Here is a 13575-nt window from a genome sequence, read left to right on the forward strand (position 1 = left end):
CTGCCCCTGGCCCCAGAAGCCCGGGCTCGTCCGCATGCTGCTGTGTCCAGAACATTCCTTGCAAAGCACTGGGTTTCCATGGGCAAGCCTGCCATGTGTGTTGTGGGAGAGAGTCTGAAAGCTTGGACCTCACGATCGCTTTGGAAATGAAAACCTTCGTCATGAAGATGCCTGAATTCGAGTAACACACCCGACTCCCCATGACCACAGATGAATTTCTGCTTCAAAGGGTGGCTGTTCACTCCCCAGCGTACCCAGGGTTCCTGATGGACCCCCGGCCATTGAGCTGCCGTAGATGGACATCACCGGAACCACACCAGTGAGTCTTGTCGTGATTACCTGTTATAATTTGAATTTCTAAATTTCTACCTCTAAACTCTTAAGTCTCTAAATGAGTCAATGTCTTTCAAGAATATCGTTGTCCTCTAAGATTGGATATATTCAAAAGGATACATGCAACACGCGTGAGCTATGAAGCAGGACATGCTTCACGCTCCACATCCAGACCCGCCGTGGAAGGAAGGTGGGCAGTTCCTCTGCAGCCACTTCTGTGGTCCCGGTCGTCTGTGGTTTTGTCACGACCTCCAGAATCTGAGAACAGTCCGTGGAGATTCTGAGTGTGTGTGTGTGTGTGTGTGCACCGTGATATGTACCTGTCCACACACGTGTCCTATCCCTCGGCACCTGCAGCAACGGGACACGGTAATTTAGCAAAATTAATAACAAACCCACAATCAGCAGTAGCCTTAGCTCTGACACAAGCTTCCAGTTAATTTTAACTTCTTACAAGTGCAAGTTTTCTTGGCCTGAAGACGGAGGAGTGCGAACTGTCCGAGGACCCCGGGAGCCCCGCACACGATGACCCTGGAGAAGTCTGATGAAGCGCCTGAAGACAGACTGGGGAAATAAGGAAAAATAAGTCAAAGTTTCCTAAGGACTGTTCAATTCGGAAGCAAACCTCCTTTCTCCCTTGATGTGAAGTTTACGCACAAATAATTTAAGAAAGAAAAGCGATAACTAATTTTTATTGGCGCTGCAACGCCGAAACGATTGCCGTGCACTGAGTACCCACTCAACTGCTTTCTGTAGTAAACTCACACGGGGCAAACCTCAACACCTGACACACTCCTGCCTTCATACGTGACTCCACTTGAATGGAACCACATCAGGACCCTTAAGGCGCTCACGACCCCGTGACTTGTGCATCAAGTGTTAGCCTCCCCTTGCATGACCCCACAAACTCAGTGACTGCACACAAGGCAGATCCACTGGCTTGCATCACGGAGCTCAGACCTCCCAGATGGGTGGCAGGGGCTCAAGTCAACTGATAAATTCTCAGATGTGTGACAGCTGCAGTGGGGAGTAAAATAGAAATTTCTTTTGTGGGACGCCTCGGGGGCTCAGTGGTTGAGCATCTGCCTTCAGCCCAGGGCGTGACCCCTGACCCCAGGATCGAGCCCCACATCGGGGTCCCCGCGGGGAGCCTGTTTCTCCCTCTGCCTGTGTCTCTGCCTCTCTCTCTGTGTCTCATGAATAAATATATAAAATCTTGAAAAAAAAAAAGAAATTTCTATTGAGACCTAATTAATGGGAACCATACTCCAGAGCAAAGGGCCAGAGTCCCAGGTGGAACCTGCACTAAAGGTCGGAGAAATCATTTGACTCTTATTTTGCGAACAGGTTCCCTACACAGGGGACAAGGAGACACCGCTGTAGATTGGCAGGTGGCAGGGGTGTTTTTTGTTTGTTTGGTTGGTTGGATTTTTTGTCTGTTTGTTTTTTGGATGTCATTAGCTTGTTACAAAACAGAGACATGGGAACTTTTACATGATGAAAGATTTCAGAATCCGGTGGAAGAGGCCACTTCATGGGCTGCCGTCGTTGGTCCACGTGCTTTAGAAGAGTGTCACCAGCTCCTAACAGGAAATGATCCTGCTCATCTAGAGCGACTTTAGTGCCCCCTTATTCTGGGAGAACGACCCCCAATGTCCATGCTAGCAGGTGGGACTCGTCCACCCTTCCCTCCAGAGCCGGATCCAACACCTGCCACTGGTGCCTGCAGTGCTTTTCCTTGAGATTTTTCTGGAAACATGATGAAGGCTCTTTGTTGATAGCTTCAGCTCACTCCTTTCAGCTAGAGCTGCGCCGAGGTGGGACTTTCTGAACGCCTGTCCTGCCAGCAGCTTGGAGCCTGCTCTCTGGCCGCTGGCCAGCAACTTGCTTTCCAAGCCTGACGCCGCAGCCACGAGTGAGTCATCTCCCCCATGACCACAGGAACCCCCAAGTGGCTGTAGAGGCCTTCTGGGGTGCAGCGGGAGTCTGCGGTCCCCCGGGGCTCCGGGACAGCTGCCAGGAGGTGGCAAGCAGGGGCCAGGCCCAAGCACACAGGGAGGCCCGGGGCCAGGCCTACCCGGCCATGCCCTCCTGCCGCCTGCCTCCAACGCACCCCCACAGCTCTAGAGGTCAGGGATTGTGGATTCGGGGGACGGACTTGTAGAGAAAGGGGTCCATGTGATGCTGTGCATTACTACCAGCCCTTGTCCACCCCGGGGACGGGGTGCACCTGCCTGCCCCCCAGCTGGGCCTGAAGGGTGACTTGGGGCCCAATTCTGGGGCCCCGAGCCCAAGGCAGATGCCTCACCCACTGAGCCCCTAGGCGCTCCCAGCATGCTCCCTCTCCTCTCGCAGGCTCTTGGTCTCAGCTGGTTGGACACGGGCCCAAGTGGGGAAGGGACAGAAACTTTCATCTTAAATCAAGATTGGAGTGTGGGGATCCCTGGGTGGCACAGCAGTGTAGCGCCTGCCTTTGGCTCAGGGCGTGATCCTGGAGACCCGGGATCGAATCCCACGTCGGGCTCCTGGTGCATGGAGCCTGCTTCTCCCTCTGCCTATGTCTCTGCCTCTATCTCTCTCTGTCTCTGTGTGACTATCATAAATAAATAAAAAATAAAAAATAAAAAAAGATTGGAGTGTGATACTTTTTGGAACAGTCGTGGGGGTTTCCTGACCTGGCACCAGGAGGGAATAATTACAGCACGTGGCAGGTTCATAATGGTGGTAAGAACCGTGAGCGGGGTTGGCCCACTTACACCCCACGTGTCCGAGTCGCGGCTAGAAGGACCGGGATGCCGGGTCACCTAGGCCTCGGCTGGGGCCCACGCTGCCCACGTGCCCTCCGGGGGGTGCTGCCCATATAGTGCGTGCACCTGCTGGGAATCCTCAGCCTCGCTGCACCCAGAGCTCACCCATCTGCTCTGCCTCGGCCCCTGACACCCGGTGGGCATTACGCTTGATACAGGTGATTTCTTTCTTTCTTTTTTTTTTTTAAAGCAGTCTTTAAAAACAAACAAAAAACGATTTTATTTATTTACTCATGAGAGACACAGAGAGAGAGGCAGAGATCCAGGCAGAGGGAGAAGTAGGCTCCATGCAGGGAGCCCGATGTGGGACTAGATCCTGGGACCCCAGGGTCACGTCCTGAGCCGAAGGCAGATGCTCAACTGCTGAGCCACCAGGAGTTGCCCCGATACTAGTGATTTCTTAATGTGTGATTTTGCCGCGTCATTAACAGCAAATTTGAACCTTCGTTCATACAAATGGTCTCTATTTTATATTAACCTATGTGAGATTTTTTATATCTGAACTTTTCCCACTTTGTCAAATTGACTTATTTGCTGCCTCCTAAGTACTCCTTATAGATAAAGATTATTAACTCTGATGATTATATAAGTTGTAAATATTTTTCCAAACTCATTGCTTTTGAAGATTCTTTATGCCACATGTAGGAATGCAGACCTACTAAGATTTTACATGGCTTAATGAATGATTTATTGTCATAATTTCGGCCTTTGGTATCATATTTAGAAAGCCCTTCCTCACTCAAGTATTATAAAATTATTTACCTACACTTCTTTCTGATTTTAATTATTATATCTTACATCTAAATTCTTAAATTTTATTTTACATCTAAAATTTAATTTACATGGAATTTCTTATGGTATTTGAAATGATGCAAGTATTCAGCTTCATTGTGTTCCAGATATTTAGTCAATTACTCTGATGCCATTGGGGAGCAATTCTTTGTCCACATATCTTAAACAAGGCTTTATTGTGTTCCAAAGTCTTGGCATTTAAGATGCATTTTCACATTGAAAGTTTTTGTTGTATTATGTACTTTTGCATAGCTAGAATGAACCCTACTTGGTGTATTATATTTGCTATTTTTTTATTTGACATTAATGTATCTCAATTTGTAAGTAATCATGGTCTATAGTTGCCTTTAATTTTTTTAAATTTCTTTTATTAATAAAGATTATTCTAATCAGATGCATTAGAAAGATCTCCTTGATGCTCTGTAATAGTTTAGAGAGCAGAATTGTCTGTTCTTTTGTGATTTGATAGAACTATGATCTCTAACTCCCTTAAGCATGATGCCTTTTTCACAAAGGGATCTTTTACCACCTTTTAAACTTTTCCTAAGACCTATTTAGCTTTTCTATTGCATCTAGAGTCAATGTTAATCATTTATATTTCACTGTAAAGTTTTCCATTTCCTCCAGTAGCAATGAAGCAATGTGCATGTGAGCCTCCAAGAGTACAACATACAGGAATTTTAAACGTTTTTGACCAGGAACCTTTTCTTGTTATTTAAGTAACCTTTTTGGAGGACTATTGTTCTAATTTATACACTTGGGAAAATGCTAACACCATTTCTAAGAACATCCCCTTAAATTTGTTCTCAGATTCTCTCTGCACAAAGAATCCTACCCCCTTTCTTATTCTGAATCTTGTATATTGCCTTTCCTCTCTTAATTTTATACAATTATTTTTTGTCAGAGAGCTAGCTCTTTTTTTTTTTTTTTTTTGAGCTAGCTTTTAAATATGTGCGTTCATTCTTCTGTTTTTCAAACTCTTAAAAATTATTTTTTCCTTAAGGGAAAAAAATTGAAATCAGGAAGTCACTAGGAATTTGTTTCAGAAAACCCAGTTGTTGGTACTTTTAAGTGCTTAAACTGAGTCACATAAAAGGAGCTAGAGGAATGAACAGGAGGAAGACATTAATGGCACACATCAAAAGGAAGAAGCTGACACTTGCAACACCTGATGGGTGAGAGCAATTTCTCAAAATTGTTTTTCTAGTTTTATTGAGATATATTTGACTCTCGTCACCATATGAGTCTCAGGCGTACGACACAGAGGTTTGGCTTTTGTATATTGTGAAATGATTGTCACAGTAAGTCATGGTAAGTTCAGGTAATGTCCATCCTCTCATACAGATACAATAACAAGAAATGGGAAAAAAGGGAACAAATGTCTGTCCTTGTAATGAGAACTCTTGGATTTATTCTCTTAACACCTTTCCTGTGAGTAGTACAGCAGCAGTAACTAAGTCATCACGCTGTACGTTACATTCCTACCGCTTATTTGCGTGTAAGTGGAAGTTACCATTCGACCACCTTCTCTCAATTCCCTCGGCCCCTACCTCCCATCCTCTGCTAACCACAATCTGATCTCTTTCTCCATGAGCCTGTTTTTCCCCTCTAGATTCCACAAAAAGTGAGATCATATAGCATTTGTCTTTCTCCATCCAACTTATTTCATTAAACATAATGCCATCCAGGTCCACCCATGTTGTTGTAAATGCCAAGATTTCCTCATTTCTTTATGGTTGAATAGTATTTTATATATGAATCTGATAGGCACCATATAAATCAGAGCTTTATCCATTCATTTGTTGATGGGCTTTTAGGCTGTTTCTATGTCTTAACTGTGGTAAGTAATGCTGCTATGACTGTGCTATGACCGGTATCTTTCCAAGTTAGTTTTTTTGTTTCCTTTGGTTATATTCTAACAGGTATGAGGTGATATCTCATTGTGGGTTTGATTTGCATTTCCCTGATGAATAATGATGCTGAGCATCATTTCATGTACATGTTTAGCATTCATATCTTTGGAAAAATTCTTTTCAGGTCATTTGCCCATTTTTAAATAGGATCAGCTGTTTGTTTTTCTATTGAGTTGTATAAGTTCATTATATATTTTGTATGTTAACCCCTTATCAGACATATAGTTTGCAAATATTTTTCCCATTCCATAGGTTGTCTTTTCACTTCTTTGATGGTTTTGTTTCTGGTTTTTTTTTTTTTTTCTGTGCAGAAACTTTTTAGTCTGATGTAGTCCACTTGTTTATTTTTGGTTTTGTTGCTTGTTCTTTACGTGTCGTATCAAAAAAATCATTGCCAAGATCCATATCAAGGAAATTTTTCCTATATTTTCTTTTAGGAGTTTTATGATTTCAGATATTACATTTAAGCCTTTAATCTATTTTGACTTAATTTTTGTGAATGTGTAAGATAGGAGTCTAGTTTCATTCTTTTACATGTAAGTATCCAATTTTCCCAGCACTATTTATTGAAGAAATTGTGTTGTCTCCATTGAGAATTCTTGACCCCTTTGTCAAATATTAGTTTACTATATACACTTGGGTTTATTTCTGGGCTCTTGATTCTGTTCTATCCTCTGTTTCTATCCTGTGCCATAGTGTTTTGATTACTATAGCTTTATAGTAGAGTTTGAAATAGAGAATGCCTCCTGCTTTATCTTCCCTTCCTAGGATTGCTTTGGCAATGTGGGGTCTTTTGCAGTTTCATATAAACTCATATAAGTTTTAAGATTATTTTTCTGCTTCCCCCCCAAAAAGTCATTGTAATCTTGTTAGGGATTGCACTGAATCTACAGATAGCTATTCCCAATACTGACATTTTAACAAGATTATTTCTTCCAATCCATGAACATGGGATACTTTTCCATTTATTTGTGTCTTCTTTGATTCTTTATCATTGTTTTATAATTTTCAGAATAGAGATCTTTTACCTACTTGGTTAGGTTGATTCCTAAGTATTTTATTGTTTTTGATGTCATTGTAAAGGGCATTGATTTTATTTTTATTTATTTGTTTTTCAGATAATCTGTTGATAATGAAAAGAAATGCTATTGATTTTTGTATGTTAATTTTGTATCTTGCAACTTTACTGAATTGGATTAACTCTAACAGTTTTTTTGATTGAGTCTTTAAGATTTTCTATAGTAAAAACACATCATATGCAAATATAGACAACTATACTTCTTCCTTTTCTATTTCAATGACTTTTATGTCTTTTTCTTGTCTGATTGCTCTGGTTAGGACTTCCAGTACTATGTTGAATAGAAGTGGTGAAAATAGGCACCCTTGTCTTTTTTGTGATCTTAGAGGAAAAGCTTTCAACCTTTCTCCATTGAATGTGGTTTAACTGTGGACCTGTCTTATGTGACCTTTATTATGTTGAGATATGTTCCTCCTATACCTGATTTGTGAAGTGTTTTTATTGTGAATGGATGTTGAATTGTGTCAGATTTTTTTTCTGCATCTTTTGAGATGATCGTAGATTAATGAGGTATTTTCACATTGATTGGTGTATATTGCACTATCCTTGTGTCACAGGGATAAATTCCACTTGATCATGCTGAATGATCCTTATAATGTGCTGCTGAATTAAATTTGCTAATATTTTGTTGAGAATATTTGCATCTATGTTCATCTGGAATATTGTCCTATAGTTTTCTTTTGTAGTAATATCCTTTTCTGGCTTTGGTATCAGAGAAATGCTGGTCTCCTTTACAAATATTAATTCCCAAGTTGCTTATAAAGATAGGCACCATAGACAAGTAGTCTGTAGATAAAATTTTGAATGGAAGAAGAATTCTTTTCTCTTTTCTCCTATTTCCATGTTATCAAATGGACAGGCTTGATCTTGTCTGTACATGTAATTTATTGGATAATAACCGAAACATAGATAAACATTGACTTAGAAACCCCATTTGGGGTGAATTATAATCTTTTGAGTATCCCAAAACCTAGGGACTGTGTATACAATGGTCATTTGGACTATGAAACCTATAGCAGGATATCAAATATCTGTATAATAGGACAATTCAGGCATTTGGTGCTCTAGGAATTAAATGTCTTGGTGAGGGGTTAAATGTCTTGTTATTTGTCCTTCATGAGCTACTTCTTTAAGTATTTATAACTTTTCTAAATTTGTTTCCTCACCTGTAAAATAAACATTATAATATTAACTGAGCAGGGTTTAGGTGACAATTTGCATTAATGGATTGGTCTCAGGACCCTTTCCCCAGTAATTATGGTCTTTTAAGGCCCCTTCAAAATTTATAAAGGAGATCTTTGGGACTTGCGAATCCTAGGTGATTTCACTTCATGGAATATACAAGCATGCAAGTTTTTAACCCATAGATATATCTGAATCATGAAGCAAATTCTTACAAAGATCTTGTGACCTAAACTTTGTGATTTAACTCAATGTGGCTGCATTATAATAAACTATACTTCATTGATTTTGAAACACTTTTTTTTTTTTACATTTTCATACCTCTGCACTTGGAATGCATCTCATAATCAATGTCTTACAAGTATGGCTGATGTTGTGTTTCTTTCCTAGGAGTCTATAATATAATGAGAGGTACACTTTACAAATGAGGACATCTTAGATTCAACAAAATCCTGTATGATCTTCAGTCTTTTCAAATTTAACACCCCTCCCTGGGAAAATCCACATGCCTTAATGAGTTACTACAATAATTAGAAGAAGGAATGAGTTTTGATGTTTGTTTTGTCCATGAGCCTTGTTTGCCTGTGAGTCATAATCTCCAATATGTTCCAGCCAACAAGATACTAGGTGCATATACACATAGGCACATACCAAAGGTATTCAGTGCACAACTTTGGAGGATTTCATACCCTAAAATAGAAATCTTGAATCTTACAGAAGGCCTAGATCCCTACCAATCCATAACAATGCAAACCCCAGGAGATGGTACACAAAAGCAAAAAACCAAAACAACACAAATCAATACAACATTATGCAAACACCAAGGCATATAATCTCCTTTTTTTTTGAAGACTTTATTATTTATTCATGAGAGACACAGGCAGAGGGAGAAGCAGGCTCCATGCAGGGAGCCCGACATGGGACTCAATCCCGGGACTCCAGGATGACGCCCTGAGCCAATGGCAGGTGCTAAACCGCTGAGCCACCCAGGATCCCCGGCATATAATCTCATTGAGGAAACTATGCCAGATTCCTGGATCAGACATAAATTCACAGATGTTTTTAAAGACAATGTTTTTAGAGCAATTTTAGGTTCACAGTAAAATTGAGAGGAGACAGAGATTTTTCATTTATCACTGGTCTCTAAATGTGCATAGCCCCCCATCATCACTATTCCCTCGCTAGAGTGGTCCATTTGTTACAACCGATGAACCTACTTTGACACATCATCATCACCACAAGCCTACGATTTATATTAGGATTTACTCTTGGTGTTGGGAGTTGTAAATTCTAGCAGGTTAAACAAATGCATGACATGTATCCAGTCTATTACCAGTAGAGCCTAATACAGAGTATTTTCATTGCCCTAAAAACCCTCTCAAGGCACAGATTTAAAAATGTGTTCAGAATGGGGACCCAGCTCCAGGCCACTTTGAATGTCACATTCCCTTTAAGACCTTCCTAACGCCTGGAACACAGTCACTAAATAAACACACTTACTACCATATGAGCCTATAGCATAAGTCAAGCAGAGATTACTCTCTTCTTTCCCTCCCTGGTGCTTTTAGAAGTCATGACAAAAGAGGAAGGAAGTGTTCCTGGATGAACACCTACCCCTCCACCATAAAGCAGGAAAGAGAAGCAAAAGAGCAGGATGGGCCTCACCCCCTCTGCAAAGAGAAAGCACTTTTGCCCTGTTATTTTATGATCTAGGGGTTGGGAAATATGTTTAAAGAAGATCCCCAAAGCACAAATATTAGTGTAAAAGTAAATATGTAAGCAGAGTTGGATTTCTGTTCACCAAATCAAGTCATAGATCAAAGGAATAGAGAACATGTTGACAGAGATATTTACAACAGCACAATGAGCAAAATAGGTAGAGAAATGGACTTTCAGCACTGTTGATGGGGGTACATAGCCTATTGTAGATCAATCTGGCAGCATATAGTAAAATTGAGCAACTGTATGACCTATGACCTATGAAAGATCTTATTTCTAGAAATATATCTCAAAGAAATTCTCGCACATTTGGTAACAGGGAGTGTAAATGCTCATGTTCTTAACACTGGGAATGCTGAGGAAATAAAGTCATGTGTCTGACTCGGGGAGGGGGGAACTGGATACTTAAAAAGCAAATATTGTGGAATTCTGTGGGACAATAATGAAAAAGAAACCACATATAGACTGGAACGTGCTGTGTTCTCACAAGCAGAGCTGACTCGATGGGTATGTCACATATGCAAAGCGTGGGACCTTGTGTTCGGAAGGTTCTCATACTGTTCACTACTCTGCTGCCTGTATCTTGAACTTCTTCATCATCTTTAAACGTGGGGTCCTGTACTGGCTCTCACGTAGTCTGCAGTCAGCCCTGTTCATAAGAATAGTGTAAAGTAGGAAACAGGATGAGATTTATTACAAAATACCACATGGCAAGGTTGTTTACTATATTCTTTATAATGATACGTGACAGTGACAGATTGGGGTATAATGCAGGTCAAATGTGTGGGAGTGGGGATCAGAGACAAAGGTTAAAGTTAAAGAAGAATAAACAAAACCACAAAGGGCTCTTACATGGATGAATAACTCATTCAGTGTAAGTTTCCAAACAACAGTGATTTGGATTTCCTTTGGGGGAAGGATACCCTGCGGAAAACTTGGTAAGATGGTTCAATATCAACTATGCAATGCTTGAAAACTTCACCTTTCCACTTCTTTTTGCCTAAGAGTATCTGATTTTCTAGCATAGACTAGATTCCAGTTGTTTCTGTATTGCCAGCACATGGACCACCTTTCCAGTGGGCCTTGTTTTCCTTTTCAAGCCTCAAAATGGCATGTGCCAGTGGAACGTATTACAGCATAAGTGGAATTGCCTATTGAAAGCACAGAGATGTAAGACTTTTCTAATAAAGCAAATCATCTACAACCATTTTAATTAACTGTCGAAACTAGTATAGTAATAGAAGCAAAGCCACTGCCAGCTGTGATTTTGAATCGAGTACAGTCTAATTACTAACCGACACGATCCGAAGAGAACTGGACAGTATTGAAATCAGCTTCATGCCACTAAGTCCTGACTGCCAACATGCAAGTTCTGTTGTTGTTTGTGTTTTCTCTAAAAGATTTATTTATTTATCTATTTATCTATCTATCTATCTATCTATCTATCTATCTATTTATTTGAGAGAGAGAGACAGACAGACAGACAGAAAACGCCAGCACGGGTTGGAGGGAAGGACAGAGGGAGAGAGAGGATCTTCAAGCAGACTCCTCATTGAGTGCAGAGCCCAACGTGGGGCTCGATCCCACAACCCTGAGAATACAACCTGAGCCTAACCGGAGAGCGGGCTGCTTAACCCCTGAGCCACCCAGCTTCTCCCATCAGTGTGTCTGACCCATATCCGAGCTCTGTGGCCGCAGACAGGCCGGAAGCAACGGTGACCGTTCAGGGGCTGTTTCGGGAATAGTCCTCCTCCGCTCAGGTGACTTGTAAGCGTGTCAAAGCATAGTGTTTGCATCGTTTTAGATGTTTGCTTGGTTTAATGGCGTCCCATCAGACCTGCACCCCCACAATTGTGAAAACAGAAAGCAGGACTCCGAGCAGGTGTATGGTGCCCTGCAGGTTGGGTGCCACCAGGACTCTCCCAAGGCAGGCACAGGAGCTGCCTCTGCCTCAGGGAAGACACTGCGGAGCTCAAGTCCCTCTTCTGCTTTCACCGGCTGGGCATCTTGGAGGAGACGCTGTGTTTCTAGGCCGCTGTTGAAAGAATTGTAGACACTTTCTGTTTCCCGCCTGTCCTGCTACTCAACGTCCATAAGAAGGTAGGGGAAGTTTAGGAAAGCCAAAGCAGAACCTCGAATGGGGACCTGGATGACCTTACAGGCGTCGCGACTAATGGTACAGGGGGAGTGAGGCCTTTTATGGAGATGCCGGTAGGACCGGGTCATGGCATCCATCGTTGGGTGGAACTCTTTTCTGGATGGACAGTGTGTGTTCTGCGGAGAAGCTTCCAATGCATCTGACCCTTGAGGCACAGAACCCGGGGACTGGCTTGGCAGGCACAAGGTTTTAGTCCGTTAATACTTTTTTCATCCCCGGCTAGGAACTCACCTGGCAAGGCTGCCTGGGCAGCATCCGTCATATTTGAAGCCATGACTAATCTGCCTTGCGTTGAGAAGTTTCTGGTTGCAACATCTCCTGGGCTGTCTGGAGCAGAGCGTGTTCTCCTGGCAACTGCTTCTGGACGGAGCTGGAATCAATTGGAAACTCCCAGGGCTTGAAGACCGCAGATGCACACACACCCCACAGCCCGCGGCACAGCCAGACACTTCGGGGACCAGGTAATGACCTGCAGGGCTGGGGATCTACTTGCAGGGCCCGGGTCCTGGCATTCAATGAGACATGGGAAACATTTGGAGGTGCAGGAACTTCGTGTGTTGGTAAGGATCTCGTTGTCGTTGGCGCTACCTCGTGGAGCCAAAGACAGCGAGAGACTCCTGTGGCCACCGAGCAGCTCTGGTGCAGTTTTCCTCAGAGAAGGTCAGAGCGAGGTTCTGAAAGCTGTAGCCTTTAGGAAGCAGACCCAGCCTGAGTGTCCTCACAGGAGGTGTGTAAGTGCACACCTGGGAAAGGCCAGTGGCAGATCCTGGGGATGTACAAGATCATCCCCTTGGACTGTCCGTCTAGGGCTTTGGGAAATACTGTCTGGGTGATGTCTTAAAAACCCTTTGGAATATTCAAAAAGCCTTTTATTGTCCCATTCCAATGGCCTTACACGCGATTATTCCTTCTCACGAACAGGGTCATCTTCGGGGGAGTGTGGGGCCAAGTGATTGGCTGGCATCGCCGTACTAGGCGACATTCCTGCTTATGGGAATTATGAGCATCTTCCAATAGTTCGTGGGGACATGTCATTCTCCTTTCCTGCTGCTTTTTAATGAATTGTCTCACTAGGTGAGGAGTGAAAAGGTGGTTCCTACTGATGAGGATATAAGACTACGGCGCGCCCCCTGCCCTCACAATTGCAGGCCTGCGAGGACGCCAGGGCCGTGAGCGTGGGTCGGCCTCGGGGACTCAGGTCCCGCAGGCATTGAGGGCAAAAGTGGCCGTCCTCTTGGTCTGCCTGCCAAAGCCACGTGTTTATTTTCTTGCTCGTACAATAGACTTATCTATTATTTTCTGGTTTCAGAAACAAGGAAGTTGTTATAAGACTTTCATGTTTGGGAAAAGATAGCTGCTCAAATATAGAGTCACTTGAGCCCACGTAACGCTTCAGACCAGAATTCTGATACTGCACGGAACTAAGTGTGGGGCTGGGACTGTGGTGCCCAAGAGTCGCTTTAGCTCAACTAGCTCGAACCGTCTTCGCTGACCTCTTCCGTGTCCCTTTGACTCCGTAAAAGAAACTGAGGAATCCAGATCTCCTTACGACTTCTCCTTTGTTGTCTGTCTTACTTTTTTTTTTTTTTTTTT

At 42.7% G+C, this 13575-nt stretch overlaps 1 protein-coding gene across 2 annotated transcripts in view; it reads left to right on the forward strand.

Moving 5' to 3' along the window:
* The first annotated feature begins 1807 nt into the window (after positions 1–1807).
* LIPK (lipase family member K) overlaps positions 1808–13575 on the forward strand; it is a 58931-nt gene continuing 47163 nt past the window's right edge. Inside the window, exons 1-2 of one of the 2 annotated variants that reach the window (XM_026014816.2) lie at positions 1808–2248; positions 12206–12443. The gene's annotated coding sequence lies outside the window, so the exon portion shown is untranslated. The remainder of the gene's footprint in view (positions 2249–12205; positions 12444–13575) is intronic. The other variant, XM_072723590.1, reaches the window with a different exon arrangement.

This window comes from Vulpes vulpes, chromosome 10 (assembly GCF_048418805.1).
Source record: "Vulpes vulpes isolate BD-2025 chromosome 10, VulVul3, whole genome shotgun sequence".
In the NCBI taxonomy this organism is placed as follows: Eukaryota; Metazoa; Chordata; class Mammalia; order Carnivora; family Canidae; genus Vulpes; species Vulpes vulpes.